A 15,089-nucleotide genomic window follows, 5' to 3' on the forward strand; every position below is an offset into this window, starting at 1 on the left:
CCCATAGGGAACTATAACACTGCACACACTGATCTCTTATACTGATCATTATTATCCCATAGGGACCTATAACACTGCACACACTGATCTCTTATACTGATCATTATTATCCCATAGGGACCTATAACACTGCACACACTGATCTCTTATACTGATCATTGTTATCCCATAGTAGACTATAACACTGCACACACTGATCTATTATACTGATCATTATTATCCCATAGGAGACTATAGCACTGCACACACTAATCTCTTATACTGATCATTATTATCCCATAGGAGACTATAACACTGCACACACTGATCTCTTATACTGATCATTGTTATCCCATAGGAGACTATAACACTGCACACACTGATCTCTTATACTGATCATTGTTATCCCATAGGGAACTATAACACTGCACACACTGATCTCTTATACTGATCATTATTATCCCATAGGGACCTATAACACTGCACACACTGATCTCTTATACTGATCATTATTATCCCATAGTGACCTATAACACTGCACACACTGATCTCTTATACTGATCATTGTTATCCCATAGGGAACTATAACACTGCACACACTGATCTCTTATACTGATCATTTTTATCCCATAGGGACCTATAACACTGCACACACTGATCTCTTATACTGATCATTGTTATCCCATAGGGACCTATAACACTGCACACACTGATCTCTTATACTGATCATTGTTATCCCATAGGGAACTATAACACTGCACACACTGATCTCTTATACTGATCATTATTATCCCATAGGGACCTATAACACTGCACACACTGATCTCTTATACTGATCATTGTTATCCCATAGTAGACTATAACACTGCACACACTGATCTATTATACTGATCATTATTATACCATGGGAGACTATAACACTGCACACACTAATCTCTTATACTGATCATTATTATCCCATAGGAGACTATAACACTGCACACACTGATCTCTTATACTGATCATTGTTATCCCATAGTAGACTATAACACTGCACACACTAATCTATTATACTGATCATTATTATCCCATAGGAGACTATAACACTGCACACACTGATCTCTTATACTGATCATTGTTATCCCATAGGAGACTATAACACTGCACACACTGATCTCTTATACTGATCATTATTATCCCATAGGAGACTATAACACTGCACACACTAATCTATTATACTGATCATTATTATCCCATAGGAGACTATAACACTGCACACACTGATCTCTTATACTGATCATTGTTATCCCATAGGAGACTATAACACTGCACACACTGATCTCTTATACTGATCATTATTATCCCATAGGGGACTATAACACTGCACACACTGATCTCTTATACTGATCATTGTTATCCCATAGGAGACTATAACACTGCACACACTGATCTCTTATACTGATCATTATTATCCACTAGGAGACTATAACACTGCACACACTGATCTCTTATACTGATCATTGTTATCCCATAGGAGACTATAACACTGCACACACTGATCTCTTATACTGATCATTATTATCCCATAGGGGACTATAACACTGCACACACTGATCTCTTATACTGATCATTGTTATCCCATAGGAGACTATAACACTGCACACACTGATCTCTTATACTGATCATTGTTATCCCATAGGAGACTATAACACTGCACGCACTGATCTCTTATACTGATCATTATTATCCCATAGGGACCTATAACACTGCACACACTGATCTCTTATACTGATCATTATTATCCCATAGGGACCTATAACACTGCACACACTGATCTCTTATACTGATCATTGTTATCCCATAGTAGACTATAACACTGCACACACTGATCTATTATACTGATCATTATTATCCCATAGGAGACTATAACACTGCACACACTGATCTATTATATTGATCATTATTATCCCATAGGGACCTATAACACTGCACACACTGATCTCTTATACTGAACATTGTTATCCCATAGGAGACTATAACACTGCACACACTGATCTCTTATACTGATCATTATTATCCCATAGGAGACTATAACACTGCACACACTGATCTCTTATACTGATCATTGTTATCCCATAGGAGACTATAACACTGCACACACTGATCTCTTATACTGATCATTATTATCCCATAGGAGACTATAACACTGCACACACTGATCTCTTATACTGATCATTGTTATCCCATAGGAGACTATAACACTGCACACACTGATCTCTTATACTGAACATTGTTATCCCATAGGAGACTATAACACTGCACACACTGATCTCTTATACTGATCATTATTATCCCATAGGAGACTATAACACTGCACACACTGATCTCTTATACTGATCATTGTTATCCCATAGGAGACTATAACACTGCACACACTGATCTCTTATACTGATCATTATTATCCCATAGGAGACTATAACACTGCACACACTGATCTCTTATACTGATCATTGTTATCCCATAGGAGACTATAACACTGCACACACTGATCTCTTATACTGATCATTATTATCCCATAGGAGACTATAACACTGCACACACTGATCTCTTATACTGATCATTATTATCCCATAGGGATCTATAACACTGCACATACTGATCTTTTAAACTGATCATTGTTATCTCATAGGGGACTATAGCACTGCACACATTGATCTCTTATACTGATCATTGTTATCCCATAGGAGACTATAACACTGTACACACTGATCTCTTATACTGATCATTGTTATCCCATAGGAGACTATAACACTGCACACACTGATCTCTTATACTGATTATTGTTATCCCATAGAGACCTATAACACTGCACACACTGATCTCTTATACTGATCATTATTATCCCATAGGGACCTATAACACTGCACACACTGATCTCTTATACTGATCATTATTATCCCATAGGGACCTATAACACTGCACACACTGATCTCTTATACTGATCATTATTATCCCATAGGAGACTATAACACTGCACACACTGATCTCTTATACTGATAATTATTATCCCATAGGAGACTATAACACTGCACACACTGATCTCTTATACTGATCATTGTTATCCCATAGGAGACTATAACACTGCACACACTGATCTCTTATACTGATCATTATTATCCCATAGGGACCTATAACACTGCACACACTGATCTCTTATACTGATCATTATTATCCCATAGGGACCTATAACACTGCACACACTGATCTCTTATACTGATAATTATTATCCCATAGGAGACTATAACACTGCACACACTGATCTCTTATACTGATCATTATTATCCCATAGGGGACTATAACACTGCACACACTGATCTCTTATACTGATCATTGTTATCCCATAGGAGACTATAACACTGCACACACTGATCTCTTATACTGATCATTATTATCCCATAGGGACCTATAACACTGCACACACTGATCTCTTATACTGATCATTGTTATCCCATAGGAGACTATAACACTGCACACACTGATCTCTTATACTGATCATTATTATCCCATAGGGACCTATAACACTGTACACACTGATCTCTTATACTGATCATTATTATCTCATAGGAGACTATAACACTGCACACACTGATCTCTTATACTGATCATTATTATCCCATAGGAGACTATAACACTGCACACACTGATCTCTTATACTGATCATTATTATCCCATAGGAGACTATAACACTGCACACACTGATCTCTTATACTGATCATTATTATCCCATATGAGACTATAACACTGCACACACTGATCTCTTATACTGATCATTATTATCCCATAGGAGACTATAACACTGCACACACTGATCTCTTATACTGATCATTATTATCCCATAGAGACTATAACACTGCACACACTGATCTCTTATACTGATCATTATTATCCCATAGGGACCTATAACACTGCACACACTGATCTCTTATACTGATCATTATTATCCCATAGGGGGCTATAACACTGCACACACTGATCTCTTATACTGATCATTATTATCCCATAGAGACCTATAACACTGCACACACTGATCTCTTATACTGATCATTATTATCCCATAGGGACCTATAACACTGCACACACTGATCTCTTATACTGATCATTATTATCCCATAGGAGACTATAACACTGCACACACAGATCTCTTATACTGATCATTATTATCTCATAGGAGACTATAACACTGCACACCCTGATCTCTTATACTGATCATTATTATCCCATAGGGACCTATAACACTGCACACACTGATCTCTTACATTGATCATTGTTATCCCATAGGAGACTATAACACTGTGCACACTGATCTCTTATACTGATCATTGTTATCCCATAGGGACCTATAACACTGCACACACTGATCATTGTTATCCCATAGGGACCTATAACACTGCACACACTGATCATTATTATCCCATAGGGACCTATAACACTGCACACACTGATCTCTTATACTGATCATTATTATCCCATAGGAGACTATAACACTGTACACACTGATCTCTTATACTGATCATTGTTATCCCATAGGGACCTATAACAATGCACACACTGATCATTATTATCCCATAGGGACCTATAACACTGCACACACTGATCATTATTATCCCATAGGGACCTATAACACTGCACACACTGATCTCTTACATTGATCTTTGTTATCCCATAGGGACCTATAACACTGTACACACTGATCTCTTATACTGATCATTGTTATCCCATATGGACCTATAACACTGCACACACTGATCATTATTATCCCATAGGGACCTATAACACTGCACACACTGATCTCTTACATTGATCATTGTTATCCCATAGGGACCTATAACACTGCACATACTGATCTCTTATACTGATCATTGTTATCCCATAGGGACCTATAACACTGCACACACTGATCTCTTATACTGATCATTATTATCCCATAGGAGACTATAACACTGCACATACTGATCTTTTATACTGATCATTGTTATCTCATAGGGGACTATAGCACTGCACACACTGATCTCTTATACTGAACATTGTTATCCCATAGGAGACTATAACACTGCACACACTGATCTCTTAAACTGATCATTATTATCCCATAGAGACCTATAACACTGCACACACTGATCTCTTATACTGATCATTGTTATCCCATAGAGACCTATAACACTGCACACACTGATCTCTTATACTGATCATTATTATCCCATAGGAGACTATAACACTGCACACATTGATCTCTTATACTGATCATTATTATCCCATAGAGACCTATAACACTGCACACACTGATCTCTTATACTGATCATTGTTATCCCATAGAGACCTATAACACTGCACACATTGATCTCTTATACTGATCATTATTATCCCATAGGAGACTATAACACTGCACACACTGATCTCTTATACTGATCATTATTATCCCATAGGGACCTATAACACTGCACACACTGATCTCTTATACTGATTGTTATCCCATAGGAGACTATAACACTGCACATACTGATCTCTTATACTGATCATTGTTATCCCATAGGGACCTATAACACTGCACACACTGATCTCTTATACTGATCATTGTTATCCCATAGGAGACTATAACACTGCACATACTGATCTCTTATACTGATCATTGTTATCCCATAGGGACCTATAACACTGCACACACTGATCTCTTATACTGATCATTGTTATACCATAGGAGACTATAACACTGCACATACTGATCTCTTATACTGATCATTGTTATCCCATAGGGACCTATAACACTGCACACACTGATCTCTTATACTGATCATTGTTATCCCATAGGGACCTATAACACTGCACACACTGATCATTATTATCCCATAGGGACCTATAACACTGCACACACTGATCTCTTACATTGATCATTGTTATCCCATAGGGACCTATAACACTGCACATACTGATCTCTTATACTGATCATTGTTATCCCATAGGGACCTATAACACTGCACACACTGATCTCTTATACTGATCATTATTATCCCATAGGAGACTATAACACTGCACATACTGATCTTTTATACTGATCATTGTTATCTCATAGGGGACTATAGCACTGCACACACTGATCTCTTATACTGAACATTGTTATCCCATAGGAGACTATAACACTGCACACACTGATCTCTTAAACTGATCATTATTATCCCATAGAGACCTATAACACTGCACACACTGATCTCTTATACTGATCATTGTTATCCCATAGAGACCTATAACACTGCACACACTGATCTCTTATACTGATCATTATTATCCCATAGGAGACTATAACACTGCACACATTGATCTCTTATACTGATCATTATTATCCCATAGAGACCTATAACACTGCACACACTGATCTCTTATACTGATCATTGTTATCCCATAGAGACCTATAACACTGCACACACTGATCTCTTATACTGATCATTATTATCCCATAGGAGACTATAACACTGCACACACTGATCTCTTATACTGATCATTATTATCCCATAGGGACCTATAACACTGCACACACAGATCTCTTATACTGATCATTATTATCCCATAGGAGACTATAACACTGCACACACTGATCTCTTATACCGATCATTATTATCCCATAATGGCCTATAACACTGCACACACTGATCTCTTATACTGATCATTGTTATCCCATAGGGACCTATAACACTGCACACACTGATCTCTTACACTGATCATTGTTATCCCATAGGGACCTATAACACTGCACACACTGATCTCTTATACTGATCATTGTTATCCCATAGGGACCTATAACACTGCACACACTGATCTCTTATACTGATCATTGTTATCCCATAGGGACCTATAACACTGCACACACTGATCTCTTATACTGATTGTTATCCCATAGGAGACTATAACACTGCACATACTGATCTCTTATACTGATCATTGTTATCCCATAGGGACCTATATTACTGCACACACTGATCTCTTATACTGATCATTGTTATCCCATAGGAGACTATAACACTGCACATACTGATCTCTTATACTGATCATTGTTATCCCATAGGGACCTATAACACTGCACACACTGATCTCTTATACTGATCATTGTTATACCATAGGAGACTATAACACTGCACATACTGATCTCTTATACTGATCATTGTTATCCCATAGGGACCTATAACACTGCACACACTGATCTCTTATACTGATCATTATTATCCCATAGAAGACTATAACACTGCACACACTGATCTCTTATACTGATCATTATTATCCCATAGGGATCTATAACACTGCACATACTGATCTTTTAAACTGATCATTGTTATCTCATAGGGGACTATAGCACTGCACACATTGATCTCTTATACTGATCATTGTTATCCCATAGGAGACTATAACACTGTACACACTGATCTCTTATACTGATCATTGTTATCCCATAGGAGACTATAACACTGCACACACTGATCTCTTATACTGATTATTGTTATCCCATAGAGACCTATAACACTGCACACACTGATCTCTTACATTGATCATTGTTATCCCATAGGGACCTATAACACTGTACACACTGATCTCTTATACTGATCATTGTTATCCCATAGGGACCTATAACACTGTACACACTGATCTCTTATACTGATCATTGTTATCCCATAGGGACATATAACACTGCACACACTGATCTTTCACATTGATCACTGGTTTCTCATAAGAAACCACTGATCGATGATTCTGCCGCATGACTGCTCATGTCTGGATCTCAGGCACTGAGCAGTCATTCGGCGATCGGACAGCGAGGAGGCAGGTAGGGATCCTCCAGCTGTCCTGTAAGCTGTTCAGGATGCCGCGATTTCACCGTGGCTATCCCAAACAGCTCCCTGAGCTAACCGGCATGGTTTCAGTTTCACTTTAGACGCGACGTTCAACTTTGAATGCCGCGTCTAAAGGGTTAATAGCGCGCGGCAGCGCGATCAATGCTGCACGCTATTAGCCACGGGTCCCGGCCGTTGTTAGAGGCCGACCCGCCGTGGCCCCGCGTTATAGATCGGGAGCGGACTCAGGGCGTACAGGTACGCCCTGGGTCCTTAACAGGTTAAAGAATTTATTTGCAAATTATGATGGAAAATAAGTATTTGGTGAATAAGAAAAGTTCCTCTCAATACTTTATTATATCCCCTTTGTTGGTAATGACAGAGGTCACATGATTTCTGTCTTCACAAGGTTCTCACACACTGTTGGTAATGACAGAGGTCACATGATTTCTGTCTTCACAAGGTTCTCACACACTGTTGGTAATGACAGAGGTCACATGATTTCTGTCTTCACAAGGTTCTCACACACTGTTGGTAATGACAGAGGTCACATGATTTCTGTCTTCACAAGGTTCTCACACACTGTTGGTAATGACAGAGGTCACATGTTTTCTGTCTGCACAAGGTTCTCACACACTGTTGGTAATGACAGAGGTCACATGTTTTCTGTCTTCACAAGGTTCTCACACACTGTTGGTAATGACAGAGGTCACATGTTTTCTGTCTTCACAAGGTTCTCACACACTGTTGGTAATGACAGAGGTCACATGTTTTCTGTCTTCACAAGGTTCTCACACACTGTTGGTAATGACAGAGGTCACATGTTTTCTGTCTTCACAAGGTTCTCACACACTGTTGGTAATGACAGAGGTCACATGTTTTCTGTCTTCACAAGGTTCTCACACACTGTTGGTAATGACAGAGGTCACATGTTTTCTGTCTTCACAAGGTTCTCACACACTGTTGGTAATGACAGAGGTCACATGTTTTCTGTCTTCACAAGGTTCTCACACACTGTTGGTAATGACAGAGGTCACATGTTTTCTGTCTTCACAAGGTTCTCACACACTGTTGGTAATGACAGGTCACATGATTTCTGTCTTCACAAGGTTCTCACACACTGCTGGTAATGACAGAGGTCACATGTTTTCTGTCTTCACAAGGTTCTCACACACTGTTGGTAATGACAGAGGTCACATGTTTTCTGTCTTCACAAGGTTCTCACACACTGTTGGTAATGACAGAGGTCACATGTTTTCTGTCTTCACAAGGTTCTCACACACTGTTGGTAATGACAGAGGTCACATGTTTTCTGTCTTCACAAGGTTCTCACACACTGTTGGTAATGACAGAGGTCACATGTTTTCTGTCTTCACAAGGTTCTCACACACTGTTGGTAATGACAGAGGTCACATGTTTTCTGTCTTCACAAGGTTCTCACACACTGTTGGTAATGACAGGTCACATGATTTCTGTCTTCACAAGGTTCTCACACACTGTTGGTAATGACAGAGGTCACATGTTTTCTGTCTTCACAAGGTTCTCACACACTGTTGGTAATGACAGAGGTCACATGTTTTCTGTCTTCACAAGGTTCTCACACACTGTTGGTAATGACAGAGGTCACATGTTTTCTGTCTTCACAAGGTTCTCACACGCTGTTGGTAATGACAGAGGTCACATGTTTTCTGTCTTCACAAGGTTCTCACACACTGTTGGTAATGACAGAGGTCACATGTTTTCTGTCTTCACAAGGTTCTCACACACTGTTGGTAATGACAGAGGTCACATGTTTTCTGTCTTCACAAGGTTCTCACACACTGTTGGCAATGACAGAGGTCACATGTTTTCTGTCTTCACAAGGTTCTCACACTGTTGGTAATGACAGAGGTCACATGATTTTTGTCTTCACAAGGTTCTCACACACTGTTAGTAATGACAGAGGTCACATGTTTTCTGTCTTCACAAGGTTCTCACACACTGTTGGTAATGACAGAGGTCACATGTTTTCTGTCTTCACAAGGTTCTCACACACTGTTGGTAATGACAGAGGTCACATGTTTTCTGTCTTCACAAGGTTCTCACACACTGTTGGTAATGACAGAGGTCACATGATTTCTGTCTTCACAAGGTTCTCACACTGTTGGTAATGACAGAGGTCACATGATTTTTGTCTTCACAAGGTTCTCACACACTGTTAGTAATGACAGAGGTCACATGTTTTCTGTCTTCACAAGGTTCTCACACACTGTTGGTAATGACAGAGGTCACATGTTTTCTGTCTTCACAAGGTTCTCACACACTGTTGGCAATGACAGAGGTCACATGATTTCTGTCTTCACAAGGTTCTCACACTGTTGGCAATGACAGAGGTCACATGTTTTCTGTCTTCACAAGGTTCTCACACTGTTGGTAATGACAGAGGTCACATGTTTTCTGTCTGCACAAGGTTCTCACACACTGTTGGTAGTGACAGAGGTCACATGATTTCTGTCTTCACAAGGTTCTCACACTGTTGGTAATGACAGAGGTCACATGATTTCTGTCTTCACAAGGTTCTCACACACTGTTGGTAATGACAGAGGTCACATGTTTTCTGTCTTCACAAGGTTCTCACACACTGTTGGTAATGACAGAGGTCACATGTTTTCTGTCTTCACAAGGTTCTCACACACTGTTGGTAATGACAGAGGTCACATGTTTTCTGTCTTCACAAGGTTCTCACACACTGTTGGTAATGACAGAGGTCACATGATTTCTGTCTTCACAAGGTTCTCACACACTGTTGGCAATGACAGAGGTCACATGATTTCTGTCTTCACAAGGATCTCACACATTGTTGGCAATGACAGAGGTCACATGTTTTCTGTCTTCACAAGGTTCTCACACACTGTTGGTAATGACAGAGGTCACATGATTTCTGTCTTCACAAGGTTCTCACACGCTGTTGGTAATGACAGAGGTCACATGATTTCTGTCTTCACAAGGTTCTCACACACTGTTGGTAATGACAGAGGTCACATGATTTCTGTCTTCACAAGGTTCTCACACACTGTTGGTAATGACAGAGGTCACATGATTTCTGTCTTCACAAGGTTCTCACACGCTGTTGGTAATGACAGAGGTCACATGTTTTCTGTCTTCACAAGGTTCTCACACACTGTTGGTAATGACAGAGGTCACATGTTTTCTGTCTTCACAAGGTTCTCACACACTGTTGGTAATGACAGAGGTCACATGATTTCTGTCATCACAAGGTTCTCACACACTGTTGGTAATGACAGAGGTCACATGATTTCTGTCATCACAAGGTTCTCACACACTGTTGGTGATGACAGAGGTCACATGATTTCTGTCTTCACAAGGTTCTCACACACTGTTGGTAATGACAGAGGTCACATGTTTTCTGTCTTCACAAGGTTCTCACACACTGTTGGTAATGACAGAGGTCACATGTTTTCTGTCTTCACAAGGTTCTCACACTGTTGGTAATGACAGAGGTCACATGATTTCTGTCTTCACAAGGTTCTCACACACTGTTGGTAATGACAGAGGTCACATGTTTTCTGTCTTCACAAGGTTCTCACACGCTGTTGGTAATGACAGAGGTCACATGTTTTCTGTCTTCACAAGGTTCTCACACACTGTTGGTAATGACAGAGGTCACATGTTTTCTGTCTTCACAAGGTTCTCACACACTGTTGGTAATGACAGAGGTCACATGATTTCTGTCTTCACAAGGTTCTCACACACTGTTGGTAATGACACAGGTCACATGTTTTCTGTCTTCACAAGGTTCTCACACACTGTTGGTAATGACAGAGGTCACATGTTTTCTGTCTTCACAAGGTTCTCACACACTGTTGGTAATGACAGAGGTCACATGTTTTCTGTCTTCACAAGGTTCTCACACACTGTTGGTAATGACAGAGGTCACATGTTTTCTGTCTTCACAAGGTTCTCACACACTGTTAGTAATGACAGAGGTCACATGTTTTCTGTCTTCACAAGGTTCTCACACACTGTTGGTAATGACAGAGGTCACATGTTTTCTGTCTTCACAAGGTTCTCACACACTGGTAATGACAGAGGTCACATGTTTTCTGTCTTCACAAGGTTCTCACACACTGTTGGTGGTATTTTGGCCCATTCCTCCATGCAGATCTCCTCTAGAGCAGTGATGTTTTGGGGCTGTCGCTGGGCAACATGGACTTTCAACTCCAAAGGTTTTCTATGGAGACTGGCTAGGCCACTCCAGGACCTTGAAATGCTTCTTATGAAGCCACCCTTGTTGCCCGTGCGGTGTGTTTGGGATCATTGTCATGCTGAAAGACCCAATATCCAGAAGAAAAAGAAACACGTAAAACGGCGCACACCCATATAAGGTAAATATCAAAAAGTTCTCTTTATTAATACATATATCAAAAAGACAGACAAGATCATTAAAAACACTTAAAAAGGCCAAAAGCAGCCAAAGCACAAAACGGGGTGAGCCCCCTCAGCAAGGGAACCCCACCCAGGGCACCTGCCTATTACAATACATCAATAACGTCACTATGATATACACATTATGAGATGAATATAGTACTATGTGGCAGCTTATGTGTTTATCATAGGGACGTTATTGATGTATTGTAATAGGCAGGTGCCCTGGGTGGGGTTCCCTTGCTGAGGGGGCTCACCCCGTTTTGTGCTTTGGCTGCTTTTGGCCTTTTTAAGTGTTTTTAATGATCTTGTCTGTCTTTTTGATATATGTATTAATAAAGAGAACTTTTTGATATTTACCTTATATGGGTGTGCACTGTTTTACGTGTTTTTTCTTCTTCTGGATATTGTGATTTATTTGATACGTATAGCAGTACCCCTCTTCTAATTGATGTTGCTGAGCCCGCTCATATTTTAGTGGTTATGCTGAAAGACCCAGCCACGTTTCATCTTCAATGCCCTTGCTGATGGAAGGAGGTTTTCACTCAAAATCTCACGATACATGGCCCCATTCATTCTTTCCTTTACACAGATCAGTCCTCCTGGTCCCTTTGCTGAAAAACCGCCCCAAAGCGTGATGTCTCCACCCCCATGCTTCACAGTAGTTATGGGGTTCTTTGGATACAACTCAGCATTCTTTCTCCTCAAACATGACGAGTTGAGTTTTTACCAAAAAGTTCTACTTTGGTTTCATCTGACCATATGACATTCTCCCAATCCTCTTCTGGATCATCCAAATGCTCTCTAGCAAACTTCAGACGGGCCCGGACATGTACTGGCTTAAGCAGGGGGGACGCGTCTGGCACTGCATGATTTGAGTCCCTGGCGGTGTAGTGTTACTGATGGTAGCCTTTGTTACTTTGGTCCCAGCTCTCTGCAGGTCATTCACTAGGTCCCCCGTGTGGTTCTGGGATTTTTTCTCACCGTTCTTGTGATCATTTTGACACCACGGGGTGAGATCTTGCGTGGAGCCTCAGATCGAGGGAGATTATCAGTGGTCTTGTATATCTTCTATTTTCTAATAATTGCTCCCACAGTGGATTTCTTCTCACAAAGCTGCTTGCCTATTGCAGATTCAGTCTTCCCAGCCTGGTGCAGGTCTACAATGTTGTTTCTGGTGTCCTTCGCCAGCTCTTTGGTCTTGGCCATAGTGGAGTTTGGAGTGTGACTGAGGTTGTGGACAGGTGTCTTTTATACTGATAACAAGTTCACACAGGAGCCATTAATACAGGTAACGAGTGGAGGACAGAGGAGACTCTTATAGAAGAAGTTACAGGTCAGTGAGAGGCAGAAATCTTACTTGTCTGTAGGTGACCAAATACTTATTTTACGGAGGAATTTACCAATCAATTCATTAGAAATCCTACAATGTGATTTCCTGTATTCTTTCCCCTCATTCTGTCTCATAGTTGAGGTTATAACCTATGATGGAAATTACAGCCGCATCTTTATAAGGGGGAGAACTTGTACAATTGGTGGCTGACTAAATACTATTTCCCCCACTGTAGGTAGGTAGCCAGGCATGCAGGTAGGTGGTTAGCTAGGTAGTTAGGCAGCCATGTATGAAGGCCAGGTATGTACATACTGTGTTTCCCCGAAAATAGGACATAACCATAAAATAAGCTATTCCAGGAGTTCTGTGTATTTGCTCAATATAAATCATATCCCCGAAAATAAGCCATAGTGGTGGGCGTGGCTTATTGATGGTAATGAAGACGGCCGGCTAGTGGTGGGCGTGGCTTATTGATGGTAATGAAGACGGCCGGCTAGTGGTGGGCGTGGCTTATTGATGGTAATGAAGACAGCCGGCCCATCTCATCTGCCCCATCTTGACAGGTACCTTAGGGATGTCCCGATACCGTGCAGCAGCAGCTTCTGTGTGGCGGCGGGTCCCGTGTCCCAGCTGATCAGCAAGGGGACGCGACTTCTGTGCGGCGACGGTGGCGGTTCCCAAGTCCCTGCGGTTGCCGAGCACTGGGAGGAAGTTAAAGCCACTAAAATCCATAACTCTTTTATATTTCCATTCACAGACCCAATTGCACTTTGTAATGACATCACTCATTTTACCCAAATATGGAAGGGAAACCCCAAAAATTATCTTTGGTGTAAGGAAATGTAAACAAAAATGTTCACACTGTACACTTTACGGTAAAAATGTAATTCTTTCTTTATTCTTTGGGTGAATATGATTAAAATGATCGCCATGGTTACATACATTCTATTATTGTACGGCTGTAAAAAATCTCAAACTTTTTTTTTATAAAGTCAGTTTATTTAAAATTGCCGTATTTTGACCACCTCTAACTTTATTTTTCCGTATTCAGGGATGTGACGGTGATTTCTTGTGTCATGATCTGTATTTGTATTATTACCATTCTTTGATCGCTTTTTATTATATTTTTTTTGCAGTTTTTTTTTTTTACGTTTATGCCATTTGGGATCATGAACATTTTAATAGTTCGGACATTGATGCACGCGACAATACCAAATCTGTTTATTATTTGTCTTTTTTTATGCTTTTTTTTTATTAATATGGGGAAAAGTGGTGATTTAAAACTTTATTGGGGGAGGGTTTTTTTCAAATTTTTTTAAACTTTTTTTTTTTTTTACATTTACTTTACACTTTTTTCAGTCCCCATATTGGACTATTTATAGCAATCATTAGATTATTACATAAACATAATATACACAGGACATAGCATATGGAAGGTCGATGAGTGCAGAAGACGCCGGGAGATGGAGGCAGGTGACATGTGTCCGCCATCTTGGCTG

This window comes from Hyla sarda, unplaced genomic scaffold, assembly GCF_029499605.1.
Source record: "Hyla sarda isolate aHylSar1 unplaced genomic scaffold, aHylSar1.hap1 scaffold_1614, whole genome shotgun sequence".
In the NCBI taxonomy this organism is placed as follows: domain Eukaryota; kingdom Metazoa; phylum Chordata; class Amphibia; order Anura; family Hylidae; genus Hyla; species Hyla sarda.